The sequence below is a fragment of the Hordeum vulgare genome, chromosome 7H (genome assembly GCF_904849725.1).
Source record: "Hordeum vulgare subsp. vulgare chromosome 7H, MorexV3_pseudomolecules_assembly, whole genome shotgun sequence".
NCBI classification, from domain to species: Eukaryota; Viridiplantae; Streptophyta; class Magnoliopsida; order Poales; family Poaceae; genus Hordeum; species Hordeum vulgare.
The window spans coordinates 524,686,992-524,707,044 of record NC_058524.1 but is presented as its reverse complement, the minus strand read 5'-3'; the positions used below and the strand labels follow the sequence as shown (position 1 = coordinate 524,707,044).

The 20,053-nt window shown below is 49.5% G+C and overlaps 1 long non-coding RNA gene across 1 annotated transcript; it reads right to left on the bottom strand.

Annotated features, from left to right (window-relative positions):
• Positions 1 to 1,996: 1,996 nt before the first annotated feature.
• LOC123411293 lies at positions 1,997 to 2,404 on the bottom strand. The gene is made up of 3 exons (XR_006613230.1): positions 2,327 to 2,404; positions 2,157 to 2,228; positions 1,997 to 2,053 (listed from the first exon to the last, which is right to left on the bottom strand). It is a non-coding gene; the product is annotated as an uncharacterized LOC123411293 (long non-coding RNA).
• Positions 2,405 to 20,053: the final 17,649 nt, after the last annotated feature.

Sequence of the window (20,053 nt, the reverse complement as noted above, 5' to 3'; positions counted from 1 at the left end):
TCCGAACCATATTGGATTTAAGTGGACATGTCACTATATTCTTATACTTTTTCTATTACTATATTTTCATAATCCTGCAAATCAAAGAAGCCCTAAATGATTTTTTTATATATAAAAATGAAGCATTCCCACGCAATGAGGAAATAGGAAAATTGTTTATTTTGTCCAGATTACCGAAGGAGATGATTGCAATGATCTATTTTATCGCTCCCATTTGGACTTGTAATAAAAGTGAGTAGGCAAGATAGCGTAGCTCCCAACATGACTCCATCCATACAGGCAAGTGCTGGGTCAAGCAAAGTGCCGAGGTGCCATCACAGAAAACCAACAAGGACCAGCTTTAGCCAAAAGCCAAATTAATTTTCTTTTTGCGGGTAACGCTGAATAAATTCATCTTGAAGGCTCCACTTTTTCTTTTCTTTTTTTTTGCGAGGGAAATCTCTTACCATGAGCGTCAAGAAAATCGACGGACGCGAAGAAAATTTCAGGCACGCTCAAGATAAGAGGGGAAGCTCCCGTGGAAGATAAGATCACGTTCGTTACTGCAGCGGATAAGTCCTTGGCACTCCCATCATAATGCCTCGTCACAAGATTGAACAAATAAATGCCACCCCCTGCTCTACTACAGCAGTGTTGTACTCGCTCCGTTTTTAAATATAAGTATTTTAAGATATTTTATTAAAAGTCTGCATACGGAGCAAAATGAGTAAATCTGCATTCTATAGTATGTCCATATACATTCGTATATAGTTCATTAGCAAAATCTTTAGAAAGATTTATGTTTATAAACGGAGGGAGTAACTGCTTTGCTGTCAGCCTCTTGTTTTTATTTCCGGGTGGCCAGCCTCTTGTTTCTCGAAACAACATCTAAAAAGCGTGTGTCTCTCTCGCTCGTTCTACATAGAAGTGATTTGCTGTCGCAGTCAGAGAAACAGATCCTCCTAAAAAAGTAGTAAGTAAAACGTAAGAAGAAAGCGTTCCCACGCAATGAGTAAATCAGCAAGACAGCAACCATCACCAACACTAGAAAGGCTAACCAGTACTTCCTCCATCCTAAAACAAATATCATTGTTTTAATATACTAGTAATCATGCACGTGCAACGCGCGTCTTAACTGTCATCATCACTCACTATGGTCTTCTTAAGTTAAATCTACTACCCCTCCCAAACCTAAATGGGCGTTGAAGGCCTACAGTTAATGATGGGAGGATCAGCCTTGTTCTTATGTTTCTATCTACAGGGATCTCAGTGTGTTGACAGAATCAAAATACATGTGGCCTCAAAATAGAAATATTCATTGATTTTATAGTAATACTTCAGAACTAACCAACAGCAGGATAAATCATGACCATATTTTGTATGGATAGGTTTGCTAGCAACCAAAACGTACCCAATATGCATAACCTTTGGCATGCGATCCAAAGGGCCGAGCTCCCACAGCTCCAAGCTGCTGCTGCCGCCCCGTAGGCTTGCGTCGGTGCCGTACGCGGTGCGCCGCCTCTCGCCAGAGTCCGTCGCAACCGGAGGTTCACCGTCAAGGCCGCCACGCCCCTGCCCTTCCTCCTCTCCCTTCCTTCTGTTATTCTATATATCTCCTCCTCACCTTCGAAGTTGTGTCTCCTTGGAACTGCAGCAGGCCATGGAGAAGCTCAGCAACCGCCGCAGTCCATCCGACTTGCCGGAGCCGCCTGTCGTACAAACATCATTTAATGGCAACCAAATCTGCATATAACCCTGCATGATTTAGTACCTTAGTTGTGCTCTATTATAATAGTTGATTAGAGTGATTAAACCCCAAGAGTATACATAAGCTATACCTGTTTCCGAAGTTGCAATCATTAGGTTGAGAAGGAACAAAACCAAATGAGATGCTTTCACACTGATCAAAGAGCAATCCATTTGTGTCCTGGAAAAAGAGAACCCATCTCCGTCTTGATTCAGGAAGTCAAGGAAAATAATACACCCAGTTTCTTAACCAACATGCATACCATTGCTTAAGTAATCCACTTGAATAAAGAAGAGAATGAACATCTCCATGCCCATGTGGCTTTGTCTGCCAAAACACAAAACCAGAAGTAAGAGAAGTGCAAACTCAAGAAGATGAAAACAACAATACTTAATACTCCTGGTATAAGCCATCATATGAAATTATCAACCTGGATCTTGTACTTGTCATTTGGATCTAATGCAAGCCTTGCATCGTTGTCAGCTAGACATGCTACTTTTTCCTAAAACAAATAAGCATTAGTCAGCACCAAAAGCAACAACAGTGTATGTTTTTGGCGCCTTAAGAAACACATGGAAAAAAGGCAAAATAGAAAGCCACCTGCTTTAGAATTTTCACTTGTGATGGTTCCATTCCAAAATAGGAGTTTGTTTCCAAAAGCTTGATGGTCAGTGCATTTGTAGCATCAGAAGTCATAATAGCAAATGGGATCTTCGTATGGCATTCACCTGCACACTCAAAGAATGAAAATTTGATCAATTAAAGCAATGCCTGGATTTTCTCGAGGCCCTGGATAAGAGAATTTTGACATAATGAAGATAAACAGTTAAAATCATGCTGGATGAGCCATTCACAGCAAACAAAAAATTACATTTCTATATTCAACATGTTCTCTAAAGTTCTATCAGGTTGGGAAAAGGAGAGGTAGAATTGCACTCTATCAATGTGCAGACTGAATTCAGAAACTGGAGACCAAACAAAACTGATTTAACTTATCTGATTCAGGTCTTTAATCTGGCCTAAAATCATGTTGGTCTAGTCTATATAAGTAAATAATATCAAATTAACAGTACTAATCCAATGGTGTACCTCAGCCTCACATACTAAGTGATATATATTTGAACGACATCCTTTTTTTACATACTAATAATAGCCATTCAAGGTACTTCTACGGGCTGACGGCAGCTCATTCGGGCAGCCACACCAACCAACAGAAACTGTACCAAGAACATCATTGTACAGAATGGTAGTTCATTTCAAAAAAAATTTAAACTAAACTGAAATTATCAACAGTGGCAGGTATCATAGGAAGTATACAAATACTGCCATACTGGTGAGAAAACTAATCAATAATGACAAGCATCATAGTCTAAATACCCTCCATTTTGGAGCTCGCCTCTTGTAAAGACAGAATAGACTCTATGTAATGTTGAAGAAAACATTTCCCAGTGGTTGTCTCCCTGGGGAGTGCTATGAAATAGTTAACAAAATCTGTGACATGACACTTTCAGAAGTTTTGCTAGATGTCAAGGTCACCCAACAGAACAATAGATTTCCATGGGGAATAGGTTCCGTGTTCATATTGTGAATTACATATGAAATAAGACCTACACAAATTTCCTGCGGTGCAGTCTAAAAAGTTATGTGTTTGGCATGATGTGCAATACTGCTATCCAACAAGTGTTGAAAATGTATTGTAGAACAGTGTGTGAAAGTGGAAATATTCTGATAAAATAACACAAAACAGTACCACAGCTGCATGACAGCAAAAAAAAAAACTGCTAAGAGCATCCACATCCCAATTGTCTCTAAAAATCGAGTGCCAAGGTGGATAAATCAGATTTCTATATATACACTTCTTTAAGTATTTTTTACCACATCCCATAGCACCCACTATAGATGCTAAGTTCTTCAGTTTTGTCATTTAAATTGCAATTTCATATACATAAGCTAATTAAAAGTAATTTTTGGCGTAGCATTGATGCTAAAAAAATTCCTAGCACCTATTCTCACATCCCTTAGCACTGGTGCTAGCCAGTTCCTCCGCCCTTAGCGTCTGCTTACCACCTAGGGATATGGATGCTGTAATGCATGATTTTGTCGAGCAAATTGATGTATATACCTGCTACTATTGAAATCATGAATACAAAATTTTAACTGTGATACGTCAACACGACAGTCTTTCCAATTCTTGGCTGTAAATGCACTATTAAGAACTCGAACCACATTACCTTAATTCCTTTGTAACCAAGTCTTTCACCAAGACCACCAGCTACAAGAACAAATGCAGCATTGCGTGCTTCTTTTACCCCAGCTGCTTCCAGTGAAACAAAGTTGTCATCGCCAAAGGTCAATGCTTCCCCTGAGGGAACCTGAAAATACAGTTCATCAGTAAACAACTTGTACTACTTCCAGATAATAAAGAGGCATGTCAGTCGGATATTCATTTCTGAGCCCGGGCTCAGCTGATCCCGAAATCAGCACCGCTCGCCAGCATGAGGATGTGTGCCGGACGTTGTATTTGTGTCGAGTATAGCAGGCGTATTGTAGGCGAAGTAGTCAGCTCGTGGATGCATTAATTGAGACGGCAGTCGTTAGCCAGAAGCGGAACAGCTGATCCCGCTACGGCTCAGTTAATGTCCCGTGCTGCTCCCTCCGGCAGGCCATTGACTCAGTGCAGCTCCACGTCGTAGACGCGACCGTCGTCAACGCGTCAGGGACTGCTAAGCTCGAACGGCCAGGAAGCCTGACGACGAAAAACGATCGAATGAGAACGATTTTTTTTTACCCTGCGGCAAACCTCCCCGTCGAATGAGGATGTGGTTCAGGGTTTCAAATGGTCTTCGTCACTTTAAAGACTGGGCGACGAGCTCCTCACGAATGCCATTTACTCAGTCAGAAGATTTAATTTTTGAATGCCATGCCCCTCAAACAAACTGAAGAACAGCCGCAGCGTATGGTTAACATCCACGCTCTGTAGTCATCCTGGTAAGTGAAATATACACGGTGCACACAAAGCACACAGCGAGCGACGCCAACACCAGGTCATCGGAGGAGACAATCGAAGACGCCAAACCAAGTCCTCTCGGTTACACATTTTCAGGCTCATGTCCAAAACTTCAAGGCTCATGTCCGTTAGTGCATTCTACTGCTTCCATTTGTCCACATCAAATTCTTTTACCCTGCTATCACTATCAGTGATAACTCGGTACGTAAATTCCGTGTCACCTGCAACAGTGTCCTCAAACACTTCCAACGTCTTCCTCACATCATCATCAGCTTGTTCACGGATTATCTTACCACATACTCCCTCCGTTCCTAAATATAAGACCTTTTAAAGATTTCACTATAGACTAGATACGGTGTAAAATGAGTGAATCTACATTTTAAAATATGACTACATACATCCGTATGTAGTTCATAATGGAATCTTTAAAAGGTCTTATATTTAGGGACGGAGAGAGTATGTTTCTTAGGGTCCTCTTGGTAAAGGACACCTTCTCGACCGAGCCAAAGAAACTCCCAACAATGTTGTATACCTTTCCAAGGTTTACATTATTTTCCCTCAACTGCTTTATTAGATCTTTCATGTAAAAGTTTATGTGCTTGTTCAATGGCCAATGCACCTTCTCACCCATCAGAGACATGGAATGGTTGTGCTTCTCACGGTGCTCTATCATGTATACCAGCTATTGCCAGCCGCCCGTAGTAGTCGTATCAAGGCAGGGCACTCGCTATGACAAGACCTGCTATTCTTTGCCTCTGGCTTCGCCTACTTGCAAAACAGATAATCATTGTCAGTGACAAGTTTGAACAGAAGGAAACAAGGGGCCAGAATGAAATGCTGACTAGCAGGAATGGTGGTGGAATTTCAGATGAGACCATGCTAACATTTCTCAAGAAATATATTCAAATGGTTTTCAGTGCTCACAAACCATGTGCCTGCAGTCTATACAAAATACCAAATAAAAATTTGAAACACACAGTGGGAAACATGAAAGTCAAATTCAGTATGAATGGTGTGCCAGAAAATACAAAAATCTGAGTGACACTACTCACAATCAGATTTTCTCTTCTTTGCTTTTACTTGTGCACTTTGAGCTCAGACTTCACTGTTTTACTTACTACACACACACACCCCTCCTTGACACTCAGCCACTTTCCAATAATTTTCACCAGCATCTATATGTTCGTTTCTAAAATTCTGCATTATGGGACCAATTACGCCGTAAATAAAACAGCTAGTCGAGTATAAGCTTCTTACCAAGGTCTACCTGTTCGCATTCTGGACATACCACATGAACGATCATCTTCATCCCGTTTGTTCAGCTAGTCGAAATTACAGAAAGCATGGCAGCTAATTTCAAGGCGTCGTACGTCAGACAGACCACCATTCAACAAAACAGTAAATAGCAGGTGCCTTACAATGGCTTCAGACCGCACCTTTCGTCCATCATTGTGTGTAAAACTGTAAATCATCTATCGTCGGTTAGGCGGCTCCACCGTTGACTAGAGTAGGAAAAAATGATAAATCTCCTAGTAGGACAGGGTTCCCATACCTGGCGACGACGTCAAGAACTCCAGGCCAGCATCTCCCATCGCCGGTAGCATTCCACGACAGTGGGGGATGGTGGATAGCTAACCGTGGCGGCGGTTAGTTTTGAGAACCACCGAGGTAGTCCTGTTCCACGGCTCAGCCAAAACAGAAACGTTCTGGTCCACGGACCAACCTGAACCGCGCGCGGACGGCCGTCCACCCATACGGTTTGGGCCCGCTTTAGATGCACTGTTCCATGCGTACACAAACGGTATATCGCTTTTCCTATGCATCAACGCAGGCGTGTCAGACTGAGTTTTGTGAATCCCCAGACGACAATCAACGCCAGGGATTTGGGGAGCAGCTGAGCTCGGGCACCAAAACGCTGCGTCCCATGTCAGTACGCAATGGTTCAGAATAGAAAAAAGGAAGGCGCAGTCAAGTACTCCCTCCGTAAACACAGCTGATGGGTCATCTAATCAGATAAATCAACACCAAGTGACTACAAAGCATGAACTGCTGATGGGGTCATAGTCCTAGGGTAGGGTCATAGGCCTGCCCTACATGTCCTACCCAAGGACTACCCCATACAAGGGGCAGGACCTTAAGTATGCCCCGACTGAACTAAGGTGCCCCTCGTCATCCAGTCGGTAACAGGCCCAGAATCATCCAGTCGGAGACTAACATTCGGAGAGCACCGGGCCTACCGACTGGATACACTCGGTACGTCGTAACCTCTTTGGAGGGAAACTGTTGTACGTTTCCGGGTGCATTTACTAGCATTTAGAGCATACGTTACCTGTAACGTATGCATTCAATCGCCACTACTCCACCCTTGAATCAGAACCGTTGTGGAGGGCAGCGCACTCTATATAAGCCGCCCTCCCCCACTGGTAAAGGGGTTAGCAAATCTTTGTACTCCATATCACACTCGGTAACAAGCTCCGAGAGCACTGAGACGTAGGGTTGTTACCTCCACCGCAGAGGGGCCTGAACTCATACAACCTCGCCGTAGCTAGGACTCTGCCCATCTCATTCGTACCCTACACATCTACTGTCAGGCTTATACCCACGACAGTTGGCGCCCACCGTGGGGTAGGCGTCTAGGCGACTTCCGGCGAGTTTGCGACTACTTCCTTTCGTCATGTCGTCCGGTGGAGGTTCGAGCATGGGTCACCAGATCCTCTTCGGCGCTCTCTCCTTCGTCGTCGACGATTCGGCGTGGCTTCGGGAGGCACCTCTCGACGTCGAGGCGCTTCCCCGTCGCGGGGCCACACACTTCCGTGCCGGCGCTCGCGGCGTTCTTCTTCTCCAACAATCGGTTCCATTGCCGGCTTGCACCTTCGTCACGCGCCGCAGCAAGCGATCTCGCAGTCCGCGTCTACAAAGTTGGGTGCAACATGCCCGAGCACGTCAGTACGCGTCCTCTCAAGTGGCGGTTCTGGAGTCTGTTGTGGTCGCCCCGCGTCCCCAGTGCTCGGGCTCGGTTCCGACTGAGCTCCCTTCCGAGTACATGGGCCTCGGGCCTGCAGCAGAAGTTCATATGGCCAACACCCATGAAGATCCCCATCAGGCTGGCCGGAACGAGCGCGAAGCCGGTGAAGCATCCGGTGCACGCCGTCGCCTCGCCGTTCTGCCAGTCGACACACCCGGCAGAGCAACGTAGAGTTGTACCGCACACCTCTCCTCAACTTGGCTGCGGCAACCAAGATCGCCGATTCCCTCCAGCCGACTGATTCAGAGGCAGGAAGAGGAATCGAGCAGATCCGTGCTCTGTTGCACACGGCGCAGCAGCAGAATTCGGCAGTCTCCCAGTCGCACAATCGGATCCACAATAGTTCCGCCCATGCAAACACGCATCGGTCGGTTCACAGCCCCGGCTCCTATCAGCACCACAGGGGAGGCAGTCGTTCCATGGTCCGTGAAGATCGCCGCTGTTCGCGCACCCCTCCGAGGGGTGGGCCCTATGGGTCCCGACATCATGATGATCGGCGTTCAGTCGGCGACACTTACGACCCGAGACCCGACGCAAGAGGGCGAATCGCCCAGCGTAGAGTCGACAGGGGTCGAGCCCACCGCGATGGCCACGATCTGGATCGTCCGAGTGGCGGCAGGACCATCGTGTCCGGCCCCGAGTGTTTTAGTCGAGCCATCCGCTCGGCTGACATCGCGCCCAACTTCCGATTGGCAGCGGGAATCGGTAAATTTAAGTGGGGAATCCAAGCCTGAAACATGGCTAGACGACTACCGAGTGGCAGTCCAGATCAGAGAAGGGGACAACTATGTCGCTATGAAGCACCTCCCTGTGATGCTCGACGGCTCGGCGCGAGCTTGGCTGAACCAGTTAGCCCCCTCAAGCATTTACAGTTGGGCAGATCTTGCCCGAGTGTTCATGAGGACCCTCGAAGGGACGTGCAAACGCCCTGCAGGCCTGGTGGAGCTTCAGCACTGTGTCCAGAAGCCGAATGAGCCTTTGCGCGACTTCATCCAGCGATGGACGACTCTTTACCACACGGTGGAGAGCGTCACCGAGCATCAAGCAGTCTGCGCATTCAAGGCAGGCGTACGGTACAGAGAGTTGTACCTAAAGTTCGGCCGGACAAGCGACATCTCCATGAGCAAGATGATGGAGATAGCTGCTCGTTATGAAAATGGCGAGGAAGAAGACCGCATCCGGAGCGGCAAACACAAGACAGTCGGCGATGCCGACGGAGGTAACACTCGGAAGCAGAAACAGAAAGTTCCACCCACACCGCAGGCAGAAGCTGCAGCTGTGACCAGCGCCAAGTTCAAGGGCAAAGGGAAAGCGCAGTCTGCCCCCAAGAAGAAGTCGTTCAACAATCCCATCCTGGATCAGCCTTGTCCAATACACACGAAGATGGACGAAGAAGGCAATCCCATATACGCGAAGCATACCACTCGGCAGTGTCGTCTCCTGATCCAGGGGTTCAGCGAAGGACAACCGAGTGAGAAGAATCCTGAACAATATGAGGAGGATAAGGAGGATCCGTTCCCCCAAGTCCATGCAACCCTCATGATTTTTGCTGATGTCGAAAGCAAGAGTCGACTGAAGCTAGTGAACAGAGAGGTCAACATGGCTGTTCCGACTGCTCCCAAGTTCCTTAGATGGTCTCAGACTGCGATCACCTTTGATTAGTCGGACCATCCAACGCATGTCCCCACTCCAGGAAGACAGACTCTGGTCGTTGACCTGGTGGTGGAAGGAGTCCGACTGCGCAAAGTCCTCATGACGGCGGTAGCGGACTGAGCATCATGTACGCCGACACCCTCAAGGGAATGGGCATTCCGATGTCCAGACTCAGCGAGAGCAATATGCAGTTCCACGGAGTCGTCCCCGGGCGGAAGGCCAAGTCACTCGGCCAGATCGCGCTGGACGTCACTTTCGGCTCCGACAAAAACTTTCGCAAGGAGAAGCTCACATTCGAGGTGGTGGATTTCCAGAGCGCTTACCATGCAATTCTGGGCCGCCCGGCGTACGTGAGTTTCATGGCACGCCCGTGCTATGTGTACTTGAAGTTGAAGATGCCGGGCCCAAAAGGCGTTATCACCATCACCGGCAACCGCCAGCGAGCCGAGGAATGTCTGCAAGAGGGATCAAGGATCGCCGATCAGCAGATGGCTGTACTCGAGCTCGAAGAGTACAAGAAGATAGTCGACCCTACCGACTTAATGCGCTCAAAGAAGCCAGCTTCTGAGTCCGCGTTCCAGTCGGCGGGAGAGACTAAGAAGGTCAGCATCCACCCGACGGACGAGTCTGCCGCCCCGACAAACATCTCCACCACCCTCGATCCTAAATAGGAAGCCGAGCTCACCCAATTCCTCCGTGAGAACTGGGACATCTTCGCATGGAAGCCTTCTGACATGCCGGGTGTACCCAGGGAGTTGGCTGAGCACCGACTGCATGTGGATCCCGTCGCTCGGCCCGTCCGAGAGCGCCTGCGTCGGTCCGCCGCGCACAAGAGGAAGGCAATCGGAGAAGAGGTGGCCAAGCTGCTAGCTGCCAACTTCATTCGCGAGGTTCACCACTCCGAGTGGCTCGCCAATGTCGTCATGGTGCCCAAGAAGGACAAGTCACTCCGAATGTGCATTGATTTCAAGCACCTCAATAAGGTCTGCCCGAAAGACCATTTTCCGCTCCCCCGCATAGATCAAATTGTCGATTCGACTGCGGGATGCGAGCGTTTGTCATTCCTTGATGCCTACTCGGGTTATCATCAGATCCGTCTATATGGTCCCGTTGAGTTGAAAACAGCCTTCATCACCCCGTTTGGGTGCTTCTGCTACATCACTATGCCTTTCGGTCTGAAGAATGCAGGAGCTACCTTTATGCGCATGATCAAAAAATATCTCCTCGACGAGATCGGTCGCAATGTGGAGGCATACATGGATGATATCGTAGTCAAGTCCCGCAAAGGTTCCGACCTGCTGACTGACTTGGCAGAAACATTCGCCAACCTTCGTAGGTACGATATCAAGCTAAACCCAGCCAAGTGTTCATTAGGTGTTCCCAGCGGAAAGTTACTCGGTTTCTTCGTTTCTGAACGAGGGATCGACGTTAACCCCGAAAAGATCGGGACCATCGTCCGAATGGATAGGCCGGTCAGAATACACGATGTTCAATGGCTCACAGGTTGCCTAGCGGCTTTGAGCAGGTTCATCAGTCGACTCGGCAAAAAAGCACTTCCTCTGTACCGACTCATGAAGAAGTCAGATACCTTCGAGTGGACAAACGAAGCCCAAGTTGCATTCGACGACCTCAAAGTCCTACTTTCCACCCAACCGGTTCTTACTGCTCCGCTCAGTAAAGAGCCTCTTCTTCTATATATCGCGGCTACAAATCAAGTCGTCAGTACTGTTCTTACAGTCGAGCGAGAAGAAGAAGGCAAAGCATACAAAGTTCAGCGGCCAGTGTACTACGTCTCCGAAGTCCTGACCCCTTCCAAGCATAGGTATCCCCATTATCAGAAGCTTATCTATGGGATCTATATGACTGCGAAGAAGGTGGCCCATTATTTCCAAGACCACTCGGTATCTGTCGTTTCTGATGCTCCTTTGTCGGAAATTCTCCACAATCGAGACGCGTCAGGCCGAGTGGCGAAGTGGGCAATGGAGATGCTGTACTGTGACATCAAGTTCGAGGCCAAGAAAGCTATTAAGTCTCAAGCCCTGGCTGACTTTATAGCAGAATGGGTAGAACAACAGCAACCGACTCACATCTACTCGGCTCATTGGACAATGTTCTTCGATGGGTCTAAGATGTTGAATGGATCCGGCGCTGGTGTTGTGATCATATCACCCAAAGGCGACAAGCTCAAGTACGTGATCCAGATACACTTTGATTCCTCCAACAACGAGGCGGAGTATGAAGCTCTCCTCTACGGATTGCGCATGGCCATCTCACTCGGCGTCCGTCGCCTGATAGTCTACGGCGATTCGGATTTGGTGGTCAATCAAGTGATGAAAGAGTGGGACGTAAGGAACCCCACCATGACAGTGTACTGCAATGCAGTGAGGAAGCTGGAGAAGAAGTTTGAAGGTCTAGAGCTCCATCATGTTCCGAGACTGAAGAACCAAGCAACTGATGAGTTGGCGAAACTCGGATCCACTCGGAGACCAGTCCCGAGTGACGTCTGCCTTGAGCACCTCCATCTTCCCTCGGTCAAAGAAGATCCCTTCACTGAAGAACCAGTACAACCAAAAGGCGCAACAGATCCAACTGAAGTCGATGTGCCTACTGTGGTTGATCTGGTCACGGAGATTCTGGTAGTCGTTCCCGATTGGACTGTGCCAATCATGGCATTTATCTTGAGACAAGAACTTCCAGAAGATGAAGTCCAAGCCCGGCAAATAGTTCACAGGTCGAAGGCATTCACTGTCATTGACGGTCAATTGTATAAGGAGAGTGTTTCAGGCGTCCTCCAACGTTGCATTTCCCCAGAGGAAGGACAGTTGATCCTAGAGGATATCCACTCGAGAACCTGCGGCCATCACGCTTCTTCGAGAGCAATCGTCGCCAAGGCGTTCAGAGCTGGATTCTTCTGGCTACAGGCTAACGAGATGGCCAAAGCTATGGTCGACCGATGTGAAGGCTGTCAGTTCTACTCCAACAAGTCCCACAAGCCAACATCTGCACTAAAGACAATCCCACTTGTGTGGCCGTTTGCAGTTTGGGGATTAGACACAGTTGGACCATTCAAGACAGGCCAAGGAGGCTACACACATCTGTTGGTGGCAGTCAACAAGTTTACCAAATGGATAGAAGCCAAGCCCATCAAGAAACTCGATGCCTCAACAGTTGTCAAGTTTGTCAGGGACATCATTTCCAGATTCGGGGTGCCTCACAGCATAATCACAGACAATGGGACAAACTTTGGCTCGGACAGATTCAAAGGCTTCTGTGCGAGTCAGGGTATCCGAGTGGATTTTGCTTCCATAGCACATCCTCAATCCAATGGGCAAGCTGAGAGGGCGAATGGGCTTATCCTTCAAGGTTTGAAGCCTCGACTTTTGCGAGAGGTAGGACATGCTGCTGGTGCGTGGGTTACCGAGTTACCTTCGGTGCTTTGGGGCCTCCGCACCACTCCGAATAGATCAACGGGGCGATCACCGTTCTTCCTCGTTTATGGAGCAGAAGCAGTCCTTCCGAGTGACCTGCTTCACAATGCCCCGAGAGTTGAACTCTTCTCCGAAGCCGAAGCAGAACAAGCAAGGCAAGATGGAGTCGATCTTCTAGAGGAGGAGCGCGAGATGGCACTCACTCGTTCAACAATTTACCAACAAGATCTGCGACGCTTTCATGCACGTCATGTCAGGAGCCGCACGTTCCAAGCAGGCAATTTAGTGCTCCGAGTGGATCAGCAAAAACCCCACAAGTTGGCTCCGGCCTGGGAGGGGCCTTTCATCATTTTCAAGGTGCTGAATAACGGAGCATACAGACTCTACAATATTCAGAGGGAGACAGACGAGCCGCGCGCATGGAACGGGGATCTCCTCAAGCGTTTTTATACGTGATCGTCGACTGAAGCAGTGTAACGAACAAGTTTGAAGAAATAATATATTCAGCAGATTCAGTTTTGTGCAGATTCAGAGTTCTCACACACACAAAAAAAAACTTAGCTGCGGTCCTGCATCGCCTAAGTACTCACTTCCGCCGAGTGTGCACTATACGTCACACTCGGGGACTTAGCTGCGATCCTGAATCGCCTAAGTACTAACCTCCTCCGAGTGTGCACTATATGTCGCACTCGGGGACTTAGCTGTGATCAAGAATCACCTAAGTACTACCTTTCTCCGAGTGTGCACTATACGTCGCACTCGGGGACTTAGATGTGATCAAGAATCACCTAAGTACTACCTTCCTCCGAGTGTGCACTATACGTCGCACTCGGGGACTTAGATGTGATCAAGAATCACCTAAGTACTACCTTCCTCCGAGTGTGCATTATACGTCGCACTCGGGGACTTAGATGTGATCAAGAATCACCTAAGTACTAACCTCCTCCGAGTGTGCACTATACGTCGCACTCGGGGACTTAGCTGTGATCAAGAATCACCTAAGTACTACCTTCCTCCGAGTGTGCACTTCACGTCGCACTCGGAGACTTAGTTGCGATCCTGCATCACCTAAGTACTAACTTCTTTCGAGTGTGCACTTCACGTCGCACTCGGGGACTTAGCTGTGATCAAGAATCACCTAAGTAATAACTCCCTCCGAGTGTGCACTATACGTCGCACTCGGAGACTTAGCTGCGATCCTGCATCGCCTAAGTACTAACTTCTTCCGAGTGTGCACTTCACGTCACACTCGGGGACTTAGATGTGATCAAGAATCACCTAAGTACTAACCTCCTCCGAGTGTGCATTATACGTCGCACTCGGGGATTTAGCTGTGATCAAGAATCACCTAAGTAATAACTCCCTCCGAGTGTGCACTATACGTCGCACTCGGAGACTTAGTTGCGATCCTGCATCACCTAAGTACTAACTTCTTTCGAGTGTGCACTTCACGTCACACTCGGGGACTTAGATGTGATCAAGAATCACCTAAGTAATACCTCCCTCCGAGTGTGCACTATACGTCGTACTCGGAGACTTAGCTGCGATCCTGAATCGCCTAAGTATTAACCTCCTCCGAGTGTGCACTTCACGTCACACTCGGGGACTTAGCTGTGATCAAGAATCACCTAAGTAATACCTCCCTCCGAGTGTGCACTATACGTCGTACTCGGAGACTTAGCTGTGATCAAGAGTCACCTAAGTAATAACTTCCTCCGAGTGTGAACTATACGTCACACTCGGGGACTTAGCTGCGATCCTGAATCGCCTAAGTATTAACCTCCTCCGAGTGTACACTATACGTCGTACTCGGAGACTTAGCTGTGATCAAGAGTCACCTAAGTAATAACTTCCTCCGAGTGTGAACTATACGTCACACTCGGGGACTTAGCTGCGATCCTGAATCGCCTAAGTATTAACCTCCTCCGAGTGTACAATATACGTCCCACTCGGAGACTTAGCTGTGATCAAGAGTCACCTAAGTAATAACTTCCTCCGAGTGTGAACTATACGTCACACTCGGAGACTTAGCTGCGATCCTGAATCGCCTAAGTCTTAATCTCCTCCGAGTGTGCACTACAAGTCGCACTCGGGGACTTAGACATGACCACGAATCACCTAAGTCTTAATCTTCTCCGAGTACACACTAAGTGTTGCACTCGAAACAGCATTCCAACAAAAGACTAAATGTTTTCATTCCGACAACATAAGTCCAAAAACGATAGCTGACTCAGTGCGGATCAAGATTACCCGCACCGATTTAAAAGTATGACGGCCAACAGAAGTGGCCACAGTATCTTACAGGTAAACACTCGGCATACCGAGGATAAAGTTTGATCACGCGTCAGCTGGGCCGGCGTCAGGACTGGAGGGCTCCACAAAAGTGTCCAAGTCGATTCCATCAGCGATGCGGGTAGCAGTCTCAGGGAACGTTTCCATGAAGTCTTCGAATTGAAGCTTCTTCGTGTTGGCGACCTTCAATGCTTTCAGCTTATCTTCCCGCACCTCCTTGCAATGGACTCGGACCAAGGACAGCGCAACGTCAGCACCGCAACGCGCTGCCGATTTCTTCCAGGATTGCACTCGGTCCGGAATCTCCTCCAGTCGCCCCAACAGAGTCTCAATCTCCTGTCGCGACTCGTCTTCCGGCCAAAGCTCCTTCTCAATGCGGCCGATGACTTCTCTCAGTCGGGTGATAAAAGGACCCACTTTGCCTACGCGGATATGCGCTCGGAGCAGATCCCGGTTGGCGTCCTCGCCGAGTGGCACATTGTCCTTCATGGACCGCTCCACAGCCGCCGCTTCAGCTTCGGCGTCACCACAAAAATCTGCACCAAACGAGCAAACAGACAGTAAAAACCGAGTGTTCGTCACACGGTACACCCACTCGACAAAGCATAAGACTTACCAGCCAGACGAGTCATCATCTGGACAGCCCAGTCGTTGACATACTTCTCCTGAGCTGTCCATCGTTTGTTCCGAACAGTCATTTGATTGTGCAGTTCAGTCCTCTGTTTCTTCAGTCTCTCCACCTCCGCCACCAACACCCTGTTTGCCTCCAGCGCCTCCTCCAAGGACTTCTCTCGAACTTCCAGCGCGTCCTTCATGCCGGCCATGGCGAGCATTGCAGCTTCCAGTTCACCAGCATACTGGTTCCTCTCCGCTCTCACGGCTTCATAAGCAGTTCCCATTTCACAAGTTTTCCGCACCAAGAAACAAAGGGTAATCAGCAATTTTATCAGTTCACAGTCTAAGTTCTTCAGACCCGTGCCGACGCAAGCAGTCGACAGCGGTCTCGGGGACTACACCCAGTGGGTTCACTAAGAGTGACTCCACTGGCATGCACCTCAAGCAGGCCCGCCCTATTGAGATGCATGTTTTCATCTACGCCTCAAGGGCTAATACTACTCCACCTGCGTGCAACTTACTCTCGGAAACTCTTGCCGCAAGGGCGCTCCGACTGCAATAAGTACTCCCACTCGGAAATCTTGTCTACGGACACAACCAAACTAAAGACCAAATGTATAAAGACAACTGTCGGTGCAAGCACTCGACAGAAGTCTCGGGGACTACACCCACTGGGTTCACTCGGAGTGAACCCATTGCAAACAGCAGACAACACCCAGTGGGTTACAGAAGAAAAGTAAGTACTTACTAGACTACTTACTCGGATGTCATCGCGCAGCTCCAAGCTCCGCTGGTACAAAGCCGCAACGGAGTTATAAGCCCTCTTGGCCTCTCCGGCCATCAGCTCCGCCTGGATCATGGCCCCCTTGGCCGCTCCCACCTGCTCCTCTGGGACACACCGAATGCTGAATTCAGCATTCGACGAACCGGGAATCGTGGGAAGTTCCTGGGGCATCCCAAGGTTAGCCCCAGTCGGTTCCTCACCCACCGGCACTGGTTCAGTCGGTGGAGGCACTTCGGTCGGTGGAGCGTCGGTAGCAGGGGCGGCAGCAGGAGGAGCAGCCTCAAGGACAGGCTCCAAGACAGGCTCCACGACGGGGTCGGCTCTCCCCTGGTCGCCCTCGTCCAGACAGATCGCCCCTGACAAGCCGAATAACATGGCACCTCAGAAAAAGAAAAGGATGGCGCAGTCTACAGGAATAAAACACCCGACTCTCCCACAACATACCTGGCTGGGACGAAACGACGTTGTCCGTGTCCATGGGGCCGTCCCCTTGACGGGCCGGCGAGGTCGCAGAAGTGGCAACCCTGTCGAGTGAAGTCCATTCGACTTGTAAAGCAGGAGTTCACTCGATCAACAGAAAGAGCCGAAAGTTAGATTCACTTACGTGGAGGTGACAGGGATGGCCATCCTCATCCGCGGCAGAGCCTTCCAAGGTTTGGGCCCACTCGGCTTGGGCGCCCTGGAGGACTGGCCTGCAAGTTCAACGGCTGTGTCACTGGCCCTCTTGGTGCCTCGAACACTCGGTACCGCCGGGGCAGCAGGCAGAGCACTCGACGACGCAGGAGGAGCTGAAGGGACGGCAGGCTCATGCCGATGCTTACTCCGATGCTCTGGCCGCGGAGGTGGCGAGTCTGGCTCTTCATCCTCTTCCTCTTCCTCGCTGTCTTCCTCCTCCGACTCCCCGCTGTCGGAGACGTATTCGGCGCTTTCCACGCTCCCCTCCCGGCTGCCTTCTTCCTCCTCCTCCTCCGGATTCCCGTTCGAGACGGGGGAGGACCAGTTGGTCCACTCCTGCATGAGGTTCAGTCGGAAACGTTAAGCATGACACGGAGATATAAATAAATGACTGGAATCAAGACAATTCAATGCACTCGGCTAATGCTACTCACCTGATTCGGTGGAGGGTTGTCCGCGTTGTAAGGCGTCACTCGGCGGGCTCCTTTGGGGTTCTCACAGGGACCCGTGATTTGGAGCACCCACGAGGTCACCTTCTCCTCGAGTATGCCCTCCACGTTGGTCCGAGTGGAATCCTCGGGCCCTGCGCAGTGCCACATAGCGTGGTGGCGGGCCTGCAGAGGCTGGATTCGCCGACCGATGAAGACTTCCAGCACGTCAATACCGGTGACCCCCCTCCTGACAACATCCACGAGCGTCTCGACCAAAGGCTGAATGTCGTTCTTCTCGGCTTTCGAGAGGGCGAGTTGCTTGGGTGGAGCAGGACGGTCTAGACTAAACGGAGGCAGCCCAGTCGACGCATTCGGGCAGGCTATGTCCTGGCAGTAGAACCACGTCGACTGCCAGTTCCTAACCGACTTGCTCAACTGGAGAGCAAGGTAGCTGCTCCGACTCTTCTTCTGAAACCCTAAACCCCCGCAGAGCTGGAGGAGATGCGTCTTGTCATCCGACTGACTAAGACGTTTGATGGTTTGAGAGCGGGCGGAGAAGATATGTTTGAATAAACCCCAATGGTGTTGGGTGACGTAGCATAAATTCAAAAAATTTCCTACGCTTATTCAGATCTTCCTATGGAGAGACCAGCAATGAGAGAGGGGTAAGAGCATCTTCGTACCTTTGAAGATCGCTAAGCGGAAGCGTTGCTAGAACGCGGTTGATGGAGTCGTACTCGCAGCGATTCCGATCTAGTGCCAAACAACGGCACCTCCGCGTTCAACACACGTGCAGCCCGGTGACGTCTCCCGCACCTTGATCCAGCAAGGAGGAGGGAGAGGTTGGGGAAGAAGACCAGCAACACGACGGCGTGGTGTTGGTGGAGAGACGAGGTCTCCCGGCAGGGCTTCGCCAAGCGCCAGCAGAGAGGAGGAGGAAGAAGTGCAGGGCTGCGCCGAGGGAGAGGGAAAACCGTGTCCTCCAAAGGCCAAAAGTGCCCACTATATATAGGGGAAGGGGAGAGGGGGTGCCACCCCTAGGGTTCCCACCCTAGGGGGTGCGACAGCCCTCCCAGATGGGGGGAGTGGCGGCCAGGGCAAGGAGGAGGGGTGGCGCACCCCTCTGGTGGGCCTAAGGCCCACCTTAGTTAGGGTTCCCCCCTTCCCCTTTTTTTCTCTGGTGCACATGGGCTGAGTGGGGGGCGCACCAGCCCACTTAGGGGCTGGTTCCCTTCCCCACTTGGCCCATCTAGTCTCCCGGGGTCGTCACCCCCCTTCGGTGGTCCCCCGGGACCACCTCCGGTGGTCCCGGTACGTTACCGGTGATGCCCGAAACACTTCCGGTGTCCGAAACCATCCGTCCTATATATCAATCTTTACCTCCGGACCATTCCGGAGCTCCTCGTGACGTCCGGGATCTCATCCGGGACTCCGAATAACTATCGGTAACCTCGTACAACAATTCCCTATAACCCTAGCGTCATCGAACCTTAAGTGTGTAGACCCTACGGGTTCGGGAGACAGGCAGACATGACCGAGACACCTCTCTGGCCAATAACCATCAGCGGGATCTGGATACCCATGGTGGCTCCCACTAGCTCCATGATGATCTCATCGGATGAACCACGATGTCAAGGATTCAATCAATCCCGTATACGATTCCCTTTGTCTGTCGGTATAGAACTTGCCCGAGATTCGATCGTCGGTATACCTATACCTTGTTCAATCTCGTTACCGGTAAGTCTCTTTACTCGTTCCGTAGCACGTCATCGTGTGACTAACTCCTTAGTCACATTGAGCTCATGATGATGTTCTAACGAGTGGGCCCAGAGATACCTCTCCGTCACACGGAGTGACAAATCCCGATCTCGATTCGTGCCAACCCAACAGACACTTTCGGAGGTACCCGTAGTGCACCTTTATAGTCACCCAGTTACGTTGTGACGTTTGATACACCCAAAGCACTCCTACGGTATCCGGGAGTTGCACAATCTCACGGTCGAAGGAAAAGATACTTGACATTAGAAAAGCATTAGCATACGAACAATACGATCTAGTGCTAGGCTTAGGATTGGGTCTTGTCCACCACATCATTCTCCCAATGATGTGATCCCGTTATCAATGACATCCAATGTCCATGATCAGGAAACCATGATCATCTATTGACTAACGAGCTAGCCAACTAGAGGCTTGCTAGGGACACATTGTGATCTATTCATTCACACATGTATTACTGTTTCCTGTTAATACAATTACAGCATGAACGATAGACGATTATCATGAACAAGGAAATATGATAACAACCATTTTATTATTGCCTCTAGGGCATATTTCCAACAGTCTCCCACTTGCACTAGAGTCAATAATCTAGTTACATTGTGATGTATCGAACACCCATAGCATTATGGTGCTGATCA